This window comes from Palaemon carinicauda, chromosome 13 (genome assembly GCF_036898095.1).
Source record: "Palaemon carinicauda isolate YSFRI2023 chromosome 13, ASM3689809v2, whole genome shotgun sequence".
Classification (NCBI taxonomy): Eukaryota; Metazoa; Arthropoda; class Malacostraca; order Decapoda; family Palaemonidae; genus Palaemon; species Palaemon carinicauda.
Genome location: NC_090737.1, coordinates 137,049,432 through 137,063,684, shown reverse-complemented (window position 1 = coordinate 137,063,684; position 14,253 = coordinate 137,049,432). Strand labels below are relative to the sequence as shown.

Sequence of the window (14,253 nt, the reverse complement as noted above, 5' to 3'; positions counted from 1 at the left end):
TGCTTTTCCAAATGGGGTTGTAGCTTGGCTAATAATAATGATAATGATAATAAAACGCTTAGCGTCTAACCACCTAGGGGCTAGACGCACCGTCAAAAATCCCCTGTCTGGAGAGAAGCTCCGGGCAATCTAAAGAAGAAGCTTGGCGTCTACCTTAGAAACATTGTTTTCGTAAAGAAGTATTTTGGATGATTATTATATAACGAAAGTTGTGATTAAATGTTATTACGAGGGTTGACTGCTGTAACTCTAGCCATCCTAATCTACATATTTTACAACGAAAATACAAGAGATAAAGAGGAGCAAAATTCATAAAAAGGTGACCTAACCAGAGAGAAAAAAATACCTTTATACTAATTGAATCACACTGGCTGCCTATTGTTATTATGTAACGAAAGTTGTCATTAAATGTTATTAACAGGATTGACTACTGTAACTCTAGCTATCCTAATCTACACATTTTACAACGAAAATACAATAGATAAAGAGGAGCAAAATTCATAAAAAGGTGACCTAACCAGAGAAAAAAATACCTTTATACTAATTGAATCACACTGGCTGCCTATTGAAGCTAGAATAGAGTTTATGATACGTACAATAACTCGTCAAGTTATCGGAGCATGACATCTTAAAATTTCTAAAAGAAATGCTACACATCGCGCAGCCAAAGAAATCGTGTCGACATGAGAATAGTTACAAATAGTTTCAAGTTATTGGAGCCAATATGTATGTCGAATGTAGGTTCTAGAGCTTTCAAATATATTAGTATTATTATTATTATTACTATCCAAGCTACAACCCTAATTGGAAAAGCAAGATGCTATAAGCCCAGGGGCTCCAATAGGAAAAAATAGCCCAGTGAGGAAAGGAAATAAGGAAATAAATAACTGAAGAGAACAAATTAACAATAAATCATTCTAAAAAAAGTAATGTCTAAAGAGATATATCATATATAAACTATTAAAAACATCAAAAACAAATATGTCATAAATAAACTATAAAAAGACTCAAGTCCGCCTGGTCAACAAAAAAGCATTTGCTCCAACTTTGAACTTTTGAAGTTCTACTGATTCAACAACCCGATTAGGAAGATCATTCCACAACTTGGTAACAGCTGGAATAAAACTTCTAGAGTACTGCGTAGTATTGAGTCTTATGATGGAGAAGGCCTGGCTATGTTATATAATAAGTACCCACTATAAGTCAATTCTTTTTAGTGAGGCAGATTTGCACCGACTCGCAGGGGTGTCCTTTTAGCTCGGGAAAGTCTCCTGATTGCTGATTGCTTGGATAAGATATTTCTAACCAATCAGATAGCAGGGAACTTTTCCAAGCTAAAAAGGGTACCCCTGCGAGTCGGTGCAAATCTGCCTCACTAAAAAGAATTTACTATAGAATTCCAAAGAAATAATATCAAAACTTTCAAGAAGATGAAGACTCCTAAGTTTTTTATAACATGGGATTAAGAATTAACTGGATTACATTATTATTATTATTATTATTATTATTATTATTATTATTACTTGCTAAGCTACAACCCTCGTTGGAAAAGCAGGATGCTATAAGCCGTAACAGGGAAAATAGCCCAGTGAGGAAAGGAAACAAGGGAAAATAAGATATTTTAAGAACAGCAACAAGATTAAAATGAATATGACACTCTAAATACCTAAACATATCTAGCTGTCTGAAGTCACGAATATCAAAAGGTGATAGAGAGAGAGAGAGAGAGAGAGAGAGAGAGAGAGAGAGAGAGAGAGAGTTTATAGTTTATAGTTTATATAGGAAATCTTTATTTTAATGTTACTGTTCTCGAAATATGTTATTTTTCCTTGTTTCCTTTCCACACTGGGTTATTTTCCCTGTTGGGGCCCCTGGGCTTATAGTATCCTGCTTTTCCAATTAGGGTTGTAGCTTAGAAATTAATAATAATGATAATAATCTGTCATCCATTGCCTAACGCTATTACATTGTTTAAATTCTCTGCGATATCATAAATGTCAATTATTATTATTATTATTATTACTAGCCAAGCTACAACCTTAGTTGGAAAAGTAAGATTCTATAAGCCCAAGTGCTCCAATAGGGAAAAATAGCCCAGTGAGAAAAGGAAATAAACAAATGATGAGAACAAATTAACAATAAATCATTCTAAAAACAGTAACAACGTCAAAACATATTTCATATATAAACTATTAACAACATCAAAAACAGATATGTCATATACAAACTACAAAAAGACTCATGTCAGCCTGGTCAACATAAAAACATTTGCTGCAAGTTTGAACTTTTGAAGTTCTACTGATTCAACTGTCCGATTAGGAAGATCATTCCACAACTTGGTAACAGCTGGAATAAAACTTCTAGAATACTGTGCAGTATTGAGCCTCATGATGGAGAAGGCCTGGCTATTAGAAGTAAAATTATATATCAGTTGAAATAGCTTGAATTCCAATTCATGTCTCAGTATTATTACTAGTATCTAAGCTACAACCATAGTTGGAAAAGCACAATGCTATAAGCCCAAGGGCTCCAACAGAGAAAATACCCTAGTGAGGAAACGAAATAAGAAAATAAATAAATTACAAGAGAGGTAATGAACTATTAAAATAAGATATTTTTAAGAACACTAACAACATTAAAGTAAATGTTTCAGAGGCTATGGCACTAAGACCAGAGAACAATGGTTTGTTTTTGGAGGGTCCTCCTCCTAGAAGAGCTGCTTACCATAGCTAAAGAGTCTCTTCCACCCTTACAAGGAGGAAAGTGGCCACTGAACAATTACATTGCAGTAGTTAACCCCTTGGATGAAGAGGAATTGTTTGGTAATCTGTGTTGTGAGGTGTATGAGGACAGAGGAGAATATAAAGAATAGGCCAGACTATTCGGTGTGTGTATAGGCAAAGGGGAAATGAGCCGTAACCAAAGAGAAGGATCCAATGCAGTACTGTCTGGCCAGTCAAAGGACCCAATAACTCTCTAGTGGTAGTACTTCAAGGGGTGGCTGGTGCCCTGGCCAACCTACTACCTATACAGATAGATTGAACCAGAAAAGCTGCTCTTAAGGTAGAGTAAAGTAATAATCTCTCACTTATCTCCTATCAGCTAGTTGCTGTCTTAAATTTTCAATAAAAGTCTTGCCATTAAACTTTTATGGTATACCAAATACTGTAACATTATGTTCCTATAACTCTTACTCTCCTTAGGATTATACAATCTTCTACTTCCAAATGCTCATATCACCTTAATCTACCTTTATGCAACTCCAAAATCAAACCATTGTTCTCTAGTCTTTGGTAGTACCATAGCCTCTGTACCATGATCTTCCACTATCTCGGGTTAGAGTTCTCTTGCTTGAGGGTACATTCGGGCACAGTATTCTATCTTATTTCTCTTCCTCTTGTTTTGTTAAAGTTTTTATAATTTGTATAGGAGATATTTTTTTGGTGTTGTTACTATTCTTGAAATATTCTATTTTCCTTTCCTTTCTGGGCTATTGTCCCTGTTGGGTCCCCTGGGGTTATAGCATCCTGCTTTTCCAATTAGGGTTGTAGCTTAGCAAGTAGTAATATATATATATATATATATATACTGTATATATATATATATATATATATAGTTACTAGTCCACTGCAGAATAAAGACCTTAAACATGTCCTTCTACCCCTGTCTGTTTATGGTCTCTCTATGCCAGTCTATAGGCTACCCACAAATTCCCTTAGCCCGTCAATCCATCGTCTTCTCTTCCTTCCCGTGCCTCTTTTGCAATCTCTAAGAAGTAGAAACCCATTTTTTCATTCTCAATGTTCATCTATTGTCTGTCATTCTTAACGTATGTCCTACCCATGTCCATTTCTTTTTCCTACATGTTGTTAAAATATACTCCATTTTAGTTTGCTCTCGTATCCATGTTGTTCTTCTCCTAACTCTTAGCGTTATTCCCTTTATTATTCTTTCCATAGAAATTTGAGTTGTAACTAGCTTATGTTCCAAGCCTTTAATAAGGTTCCAAGTTTCTGATGGATAAGTTAATACTGATAGGACCATCTGATTAAATACTTTTCTTTTTAGAGAAAGTGACATTTTAATTTTCATAACCTCATATTGATGCCAAAACTTCTCCATCCCATGCCTATCTTTCTTTTAATTTCGGTGTCATGTCCTTGGGGAAACACTTATTGTCTGTCCAAAATATGTATATTCATTCACAATCTTTATAGGTTCATCCACAACCCTTATTTGACGTGTCTCCATTTTCGTTGAACATTATCTTAGTTTTACTCATATTCATTTTCAGACTTACATTTCTACTTTCTCTGTTCCAATCTTCTTTGATCTTTTGCAATTCATCACATGAGTCATTAAACACAACAATGACATATGCAAATCTTAAGTTGTTGAGGTATTTACCATTAATATTAATTCCTACATTTTCCCAATCTAAAGTCTTAAAAACTTCTTCTTGACATTCGTTGAATAATTTAGGATAGATGGGGTCTCCCTATTTAACTCCTTTCTCAATTGAAAACTCACTATCTTTTATGTAGTTTCAGGATTGCTGTACTACCTGTTAACAAAAGATTAATCCATTTCTTGTCTTTGAAGCGCTTTTATTACTGCTGAAGTGTTAACAGAATCAAAAGCTTTCTCCTAGTCTGAAAATTTCACACATAATGATTTGTCATACGCTGTTTTTCATTACTTGGTAAATTACATGGATATAGTCAGTTGTTGAATATCCGCTTCTAAACCTGCCTGTTCTCTTGGTTGATAAAAGTCTAGCTGTTTATTTGGTTAATATAACCTTTGTAGATATATTATATATCACTAAGTAAAATTATTGGCATTGCAAAGTAATTTTTAAGTCATTTGTGTCTTCCTTTATGTGAAATAATATAATGACTAGGATTTTTTTCAAGTTACAGGTATAGAGCATTCTTGCAGACATTTCGTGTACAGTTCAGCGAGTTTTACCAATATCTCCTCCATCTATTATTAAATGAACTGTTAGGCCATCTTGTGCTGTTTTGTCATTTTCACGTCTGTAGGCTACTTCTGCTCAGGCGTTTCATTATTTCTATTGACTAAGTGATTTCATATATATATATATATATATATATATACACATATTACATATACAGGTATATGTAATATGCTTGCGTGCGTATGTTTGTGCATGCACGTGTGTAAAAAAAATCTCTTATATTTACCATCCCTTATGTATTTCTTCTACGATTAGCCATTATTTTATTATGAATAGAATGCATAAAATATTCTACATTCATATATAGATGAACTAGAGAAGCAGCTGTATGATTTAATAATATTTATTCGCTTTTATTATCACGACTGTCAGGTTGGTCAGGATAACCTTCACGTGGTCTTAACTATGTATTATGCAAACAGGCCTCCCATTGGTCAGGTTTTGGCGGGGGATTCACAACCGACCAATCACAGCGCTCGTCTCATACGCCGCACCAAAAACCGACCAATCAGCGCACACGTTTCCCAGTCGTTCCTTGTGGTAGCCTCCATGTTGTCTGTTGAGTTGGTTCCCGAACGGGTCTGTAAGAATGGTTCCTAGACGTGATATATGATATAAAACCAAGCAAAATGTCCTCGACATCTCAGGTAAGAAGTGTCCTAAGCTGAATGTATCGCCAGGGGCTTAAATTATTCGTTATTTCGCCGGTAATTCGCCTGAACGTGTACCATGTTGTACCCCGGGGATGATGGAAGTGGTTTTTCCGGGGGTGGTACGGAGGGGGTATTATCGCCGTGAATATTATTTACGACGACATGCAAATGAATTAAACAATTTAATAAGTATTCGAAGAATCTACGATAATATATCTCGCTCTTATTAATATATATGACCGTAAACAACGACAATTTGCTTGTCGAACCCTTCCCCGAGTCGGGCGTCCGGGGGTGGTACGGAGGGGGTATTGTCGCCGTGAATACTATCTACGACGATATGCAAATGAATTAAGCAATTTAATAAGTATTCGAAGAATCTACGATAATATATCTCGCTCTTATTAATATATATTACCGCAAACAACAGCAATTTGCTTGTCGAACCCTTCCCCGAGTCGGGCGGTACGTTGGTTTGGTTACAAAATGGATTCCTTTATTCAACCTACGTCTTGCTACGTCTCAACTCGATGCATTTTTTATCCTTTTTGACGTTCGGACATTGATTATCCTGTTTTCTATATTGAAATGGAATAACAGGTTGTTAAACTACGAATTAAAACGATCTTATACGAGAGTTAACTGTGGGTTTTAGAACCCGGTTCTTAACAGCTGATTTTACGGCCGTGAATAACTTTATTTTGCCGTGAATATTAAAAGAAAGGGTGATTATCCTGTTTTCTATATTGAAATGGAATAACAGACTCGTAAACTAAGAATTAAAACGATCTTATACGAGAGTTAACGGTGGGTTTTAGAACCGGGTTCTTAACAGCTGATTTTACGGCCGTGAATAACTTATTTTGCCGTGAATATAGAAAAGAAAGGGTGATTATCATGTTTTCTATATTGAAATGGAATAACAGATTGTTAAACTACGAATTAAAACGATCTTATACGTGAGTTAACTGTGGGTTTTAGAACCGGGTTCTTAACAGCTGATTTTACGGCCGTGAATAACTTTTTTTATTTTGCCGTGAATATATAAAAGAATGGATGAATTAATTGGGATATAACAATGTTAGAAGATTTAAATTGAATTTATACATCTATTGAATGAAAAATAGAGAAATTAAATTTTATATCTGATGTAGAGAAAAGTAAAAAGTAATATTAAAGATACTCGAATCTAAAATACATCACAAGGTTATGAAAGACACCATTGCTGAGCTTATGTTCAGCCTTGAACCTAAACATGAACCCTAAAAGACTACAGGCTGGGTTTGTAGGTCACGGTTAGGTATCTGGGTTCGATGGGTAACTTTTCCATATCTCGGCTAACCTGATTTATATGTAACTTTAATGGCAATTGGGGAGTTGGCTTCCTATTAAGAAAGAACTAGGGAAGTTTGCTTGGCAGCCAGTTCCTCCCTCCCTTGGTAAAACTGGAATTAACTTCTCATTTTTTGTCGATCGTAAGACGTGGCCGCTGTGCTACAAAAACTGTCTGTTTTGCAAAACCCATACATAAGACCATTGAAAGGCTGGTTTACACTGGGATAGTTCACTGCCGCCAGTAACTAGCCGCAAGTTAACCTTCCAGGATAGTAAGCGTTTGCACGCCAATAAACGGTCGCCAATCAACTATCCGTGTAAAGGTCCTTAACTTGAACTTCCGCTAAACTTTCCCACCTAAACTAACCTATAAGCTGTGTCCTTACCTACTTACCCAACCCAGGGGGGGGGGGGAGGTTTACTGCCGTATTCTTAGTTTACCCCTTGTTTGATTTGTAACCCTTTTCACTCCTAGCAAAGTAAAGGGAGTTATGGGCCATGGCCATTATCGTACATATACCCAATTTGCTAGATTATTGGTAACTTGGGTAATTTGTATATTTTCCCTTCTAGGGCCCCTGGGCTTATAGCTTCCTGCTTTTCCAATTAGGGTTGTAGCTTAGCTAGTATTAATAATACATTGGCGAGGGGGTGTCTGTAGTTTTTGGGGACAGGGCGATATCTTTCTTATTACTAGCCAAATCGTTTTTCATTATGGGGAAGATGTTCTTTACAATGATCCAACATACCATAGTGTGATGTTATTTTATCATTTTTTTTTCTTTAATAGAAAAGCTCTTCCCGTCTTTAACTAATAAAACCGCGGGTACAATTTTGTATCTTATCCCAGTGTGCTGCAGTATAAAAATACGGTATGTTTGGGAGTACAGTAGGTGAAGAGTATTACCTGAGTGGTCGTTATTTGCTGGGGGGAGGCCGTTTGAGGAGGTAATCTGTAATTTACGATACGTTAAGTCAGATTAGGTCGTTTTGGTAGTTTGTGAGGTAAATACTGTATTGACATTGCCAGCATATGCAACTATATATATATGGGTTTTATCAGAGATCAGGTTAGGAGAATATTTTCTAATGAAAAAAATACGGCTTTGTGAAAAATGGCGTTTATTTATGGGGGTAATGAATAGTTAGCGAGATATACCCATTCGTGTATTAATCCTTTTACCCCCAATGGACGTAGTGGTTCGTTTCGCAAAACTCATCCCTCTACCCCCATGGACTTAACGGTACGTCCTTGCAAAAAACTGCTATTTACAATTTTTTTTGCATATATTTGATAACTGTGAGAAACTTCAGGCATTTCCCAAATAATGAGACCAACCTGACCTCTATGACGTAAATTAAGGCTGTTGGTGTAATTTAAAAATATATTGCAAAATGTGCTTTGAAAAAAAATCGCCTGGGGGTTAAGGGTTGGAAAGTTCCCAATAGCTTGGTGGTAAAAGGGTTTTACCAACTTGACTTTCTTCTTTGCTGAATAATTTTCTTATTTGTAATTTTTGTTAAAAACATATAATTTCCAACTTTAAACTGTTGTCCCAACATTAGATCTGTCTGCCACCTGCAATTCCAGATGTTTTTGCCTGAATAACACTTTATTTCACTGGCGAAGCAATGGAAACTGATCTAACCCAAGGTTCCCTACTTAACCTAACTTGGAATGACGAGTCTTTGCTCTCCAGCGGTGTTTATTCCCTTGCAATTGCCCCCTATGTTATCCACTGTGGTCGATCAACTCGGTTGTGGGGGAAAGGGTGATTAACGAAAGGGACGCTTTCTATAGCTCAAAATTTCTCATTGCATAATGAAGTGTATTTTCAGTCAAAAATAGTAGGAAAGACATTGCCATTTCATGATATTCAAACCATTTAAAAAGTGTTAAGGTTTTTTTAAGGCCCTCATTAATGGCAGAGGAAAGGGGTAATGAAAATACTCTAGAGATAGACCATATTCAAGGTAGGAGCAGCGAGGGCTAGGCAATGGCCTTAAATGTCAGGATGTCAGAAAACTCAATGAATCAGCAGGTAGGCGAACCCCAGTTCAGCAGATCGACAGACAGGTATATTTCCAATAGGCCATCACTAGTAAGATAAAAAAATGTTTCATTTGTGAGAAGTTGAATTGCTTGCAGTGACTAGCGAGGAGGAAGGGAGTGAGTAGTCACTATTGAGATACAGACATTGGAGATTGACTAAAGTCGGTAGACATTGGAGATTGACTAAAGTCGGTAGACATTGGAGATTGACTAAAGTCGGTAGACATTGGAGATTGACTAAAGTCGGTAGACATTGGAGATTGACTAAAGTCGGTAGACATTGGAGATTGACTAAAGTCGGTAGACATTGGAGATTGACCAAAGTCGGTAGACATTGGAGATTGACTAAAGTCGGTGTGCGTGTGTGTGCTGTATCTCCGGATAATTATAAGTTGAGGAACTTCAGTATAGATGGTGTTAACCCTTTTACCTCCAAGCTATTTGGAACTTTCTAACCCTTAACCCCAGGCATTTTTTTTTCAAACACATTTTGCAATATATATTTTTTAAATTGCTCTAACAGCCTTAATTTTTGTCATAGAGAGGTCAGGTTGGTCTCATTCTTTTGGAAAATGCCTGAAGTTTCTAATAGGTTATCAAAAATATGCAAAACAAAATGTAAATAGCAGTTTTTTGCAAGGACGTACCAGTACGTCCACGGGGGTAAAGGGATGAATTTTGTGAAACGTACCAGTACATCATTGGGGGTAAAAGGGTTTAAACACTTTGTGAGTGCTGTTGTGTTCATAACTAATAAGAGTATCCAATCGTGCTTAGAATTAATTCAATACTATTAGTTCAGTAGCATATCCCCTAAATCTTTCCTATGCATTCAGGTGGACAAGTTTTTTTCGGCTTTGTGATTACTTCCGAGGGAAAACGGTCTTGAATAACAAAATATGTAGTGTGAAATGCTAAATACCTAGGAATGTATACGATAAACTGATTGTAGAAGTCTCCTACGGAGTAGGATTCTCTTGCAGTATAAGAATAGGAAAGCCGCCCTTAGAATGAATAGTGACATTGTATTGCTGGAGAGGGGCAGTACTGAGCAATGCATCATACAGATGTAGAGGCCTGTAAAAACTTTTTACTTGAATTTAGCAGTTAAGGTTTTTTACTTGAATTTAGTAGTTAAGGTTTTTTACTTGAATTTAGCCGTTAATGTTGCCTTTTCCTGAGGAGAAATAGCTATGAACGGCTTTAATTATTGCAATACTTTTACAATAACTTTTATTTAAGAATTCTATTATGAAAAGGTAATTATGGTTATAAATCTTTGTGTATGGCTGCAGAAGTTGTTTGGAAGTAGAGATTAGTATTTGAGAACCAAGTTAGAATATTGAATTTAGGGTTGAAATTTAGACCATTTGTCCTTTACTGTGGCATTATTATTATTACTTCCTAAGTAGATTTTATTTTCCCTCTTGCTGCCACCTAATTTTGATTCTTTTCCTATTTTGTTGATCATTTGGAGAAAATATATTTTTGAAATTACAGTAAATACAGTACTAATTTATTTAAGTTTTCTTTGTACCCATTTTAAGGATGATTCTAACTATTTCTTCATTATTGAAATTTTATTATCATAAATTTATTTACAAATAACAAGATTGTAAACTTTATTCTGTAACTTTTCAGGACTTTGAATTTCTCGACCTGTCTGGGGTGTGTGATGAGGACAGACAGCACCTCCTCTCTCTCTTCAACAGTGACAACCCAGCAGTGGTTCTGTTAGCTTCAGAAACTCAGAGTGAAAATTTTGAGGATGTGGAGGAGGCCACACTCACCCCACCTGCCCCTCAAACTCCTCCCACAGAGGGGATGGGTGGGGAACCCGAGGGAGCCCTCCAACCACCACCACCAACTGAGGCCCTTCCTGTAGAGGAATCTGTTGAAGGTGACTTTGCAGGGCCTGTCACTTACATCCCTGATGGTGAGTAGCTTCTAGTCGATGTATATACCTGGTGGTTTGTAGCATGGCGTGAAGAGTAGCTGGTACAGTATGCGAAGGCCTGTATGATTGGAACAAGATTTTTCAAGTCATAAACTGAAAATATGCTTTGCCTCTACTTCAAGAAATCTGTATTTCCAGGTACTTTGTCCGATTGAAATTGAAACTAGCATTTAGTAAAATAAATTCTGCATATTTAAGGTTACTTGTCAACTGAAGGGGGTTGTTGCTATATGGCAAGACTTTAGACATGATACTGATCTCAATATTATCGTACAATATTCGCCAGTTCAGTTGTAATCCTATAAGCAAAATAACTTTAATCATATTATAATTTCCAAAGTGTGGCTTAGTATTAACCCTTTTACCCCCAATGGACGTACTGGTACTTTTCACAAAACTCATCCCTTTACTCCCATGGACGTACCGGTCCGTCCTTGCAAAAAACGGCTATATACATTTTTTTTTGCATATTTTTGATAACTTTATGAGAAACTTCAGGCATTTTCCAAAAGAATGAGACCAACCTGACCTCTCTATGGCGAAAATTAAGGCTGTTAGGGCAGTTTAAAAGAGATATATTGCAAAATGTGCTTGAAAAAGAAAACGCCTGGGGGTTAAGGGTTGGAAAGTTCCAAATAGCATTGGGGTTAAAAGGGTTAAAGAGGTAAATTCCATAATCCTTAAGAAATAAAACATCTTGAATTATGTGATCCTAGGTGCTACCATCTGGCCGCAATCCCAGCGAAGTGTCAAGCCTTTAGAATCATGTTGCACTTTTTAAATAAGAACAGTGTTATTACATTGTAAATAAACATCAGCTTTCCACTGTCTACATGCTTCGTAGTTTTGCTTAAAGCACAAAAGATCAACTAATGAACTAATCTATGAATTAAAGCCAAGTGAGGGTATGAATAGGGGAAATGAGAACATGGATTTTATCGTAGAATTGTATGTTTAAAAGTTTCCAGAATCTTAACCAGTTTGTGCTTTTTTTAATGGTAATCTTCCTTTCGTGTAATTTGGTTTAATGTATTAACTGTGTGGTTTTTTTTGCATGGGAGTTTTCTTACATTAAATTTTTTCTTCAAGGGTGTACAGTACTAATATATATGACTACTTGCTTTTTTATTTTTTGAGAAAATCAACGCTCTGCTTCATCTGAATGTGTAAAATTAACTTTCTTATATATAAACGTTATTCTTGGGATTCTGTACCATTAATTATCATAGACTAGTATTTTTTTAAGTTAATTTCCACATTCAGCTCCTAAACTAAGCTTATTTACATTTTTAACTTTCAGGGGAGTATGGTGCTGAAGGGAAGGTGAGTGTGATGACGGGGCAAACATCATCACCACCACCATCTCCTCAGGCCCCTTCCATCACCAGTTCTACCATTGCCCCAACATCCACTACCACTTCTGGGCCGTTAGGCTCGGCCAATGTGGGTCCTGCCGAGGTGGCTATTCGTGAATTTACTGTGCCTCCCCCAACAGTTCAAGGGCAAGGCCAGGTTGGGATTCCGCAGGGGGGACAGCAGGTGGGCCCTCAGGTATATCAGCCTTACCCAGCTGCATCACCTGGCAACCCTCCTATGTACAATCCTAATATGCCACCCCCACCACACCCCCAGCCACCACCGACTAGTGTTTACTCTCAGATTCCTCCACCTCCCGTCCTTCCTCATGGTGCTACTGTTTATGTAGCTAATTGCCATGTAAATCTCTCTCCTTATAGTGGTACTCAAGCTCAGGTACCAGTAATAGCTCCTAATGCTGGCCCGTCACAGTCTCCTCCCCCACCCACTGTCATGCAGCCTATCCCAATTATGCCAGAGCAGACAGCAGTACATATGCCCCCCAATGAAGGCTCTTCACGACACTAAACCCGAGTATGAAAGGAGGTACGAGCCGTTCCGTGGCGGAAGGGGTCGTGGCCGATCACGCGGTCGTGGAAGGAGGATGAACAATGAACGAAGTAATTCTGTTAGCAGCGATCATTCCGGTTATGGTGGAGAAAAGACATTTGATATGCCACCCCAGTATGGGGCCATTCCGGGACAATATTTATATCCTAATGTTCAGTGACCAAGTCAGGAGTGGAGGATACCACTCTTATCCAAATGTTCCTGCTGCTCAGACTGTGCAAGGGTTGCCTCTAATGTATAGTCAGCCTCATCAGTATTCTCAGTATATGCAGTATCAGCATCACGGGCAAGGACATTTGGGTGTCATACCAGCAACAGGCAGGACCTCCAGGGTCTCAACATCCTGCAACCTTACAGCATATTCACCACCAGCCACCACAGCATCCCCACCAGCAACCGCCACCGCACCAACAGCCACATCCTCATCATTATCACCATCCAGATCCCCAACACATGCAACAGCAGCAGCAGCCCCATCCCCCACCACCGCCACCACAACAGCAGCAGCACCCCTCACATCATCCTCATGACCATACATACCAAGTGGTGGGCTCAGCAGGAACAAACTGCCTCCTCCACCGCCGCCCCAAGTGGAAGAATCCCACTTTCCTGAGAACCCGGAAATTTTAAATAATGTCGAGACCGAAGCTGGTAACCCTCCCTTTGTTTCTGCATCTCAGCCAGTTCCTTCTCAGTATGAAAATTCAAGTTCTATTGGTGTTGCAGCCCAAGTTGTTAACTTAAGTCCCTCTGTTACAGCTGCGCCTGAAGCTGACAGACTCAGTCCGCTGACCAGTCAAGCTGCTGCCATGACCATGGAAGAGACACCCACCACCTCCACTGTCACCACCACTTCCGAGGTCACATTTTCACCTGCAGAGAACCCTGTTTGCCCACTCAGCCATTGCCCGTGGTTGATGAACTACAGGTAGTTTCTTCTAATCAGACCATTGGTAAAGTGTCTAATATTAACTCTGCACCACCACAACCAGCTGCATGTAAGTTACCAGTGACAACTCAGCCAGCTCCACTTGTTCTTAATAGTGCTCCTCCAGGCATGAGTCAGCCACCTGCAAACAAGCCAGTTGGAGGTCATCAAGTAGTCTTGTCCCAAGTAACCAAGCAAAAAATGAGCCTAAACCCATAGTATCTCTGAGCATGGATCACTCCAGTATTTCTGACATCACATTCATGTCTGATGAAATCCAACCTAATGTCGATCCCCAAGAAGCAGTTGATTTTTCATCCCTCCCAAAACCAGTTGTTATCACACCATCAGGAATCACCCCAAGTATTCCACCCCCAAATGTAGCTTACAAAGTTATGGCCCCTCCACCGATTGAAAATG

General features: G+C 38.1%; 1 pseudogene; it reads left to right on the top strand.

The window, feature by feature from the left end:
• The first annotated feature begins 5,474 nt into the window (after positions 1-5,474).
• LOC137651838 (uncharacterized) overlaps positions 5,475-14,253 on the top strand; it is an 18,276-nt pseudogene continuing 9,497 nt past the window's right edge.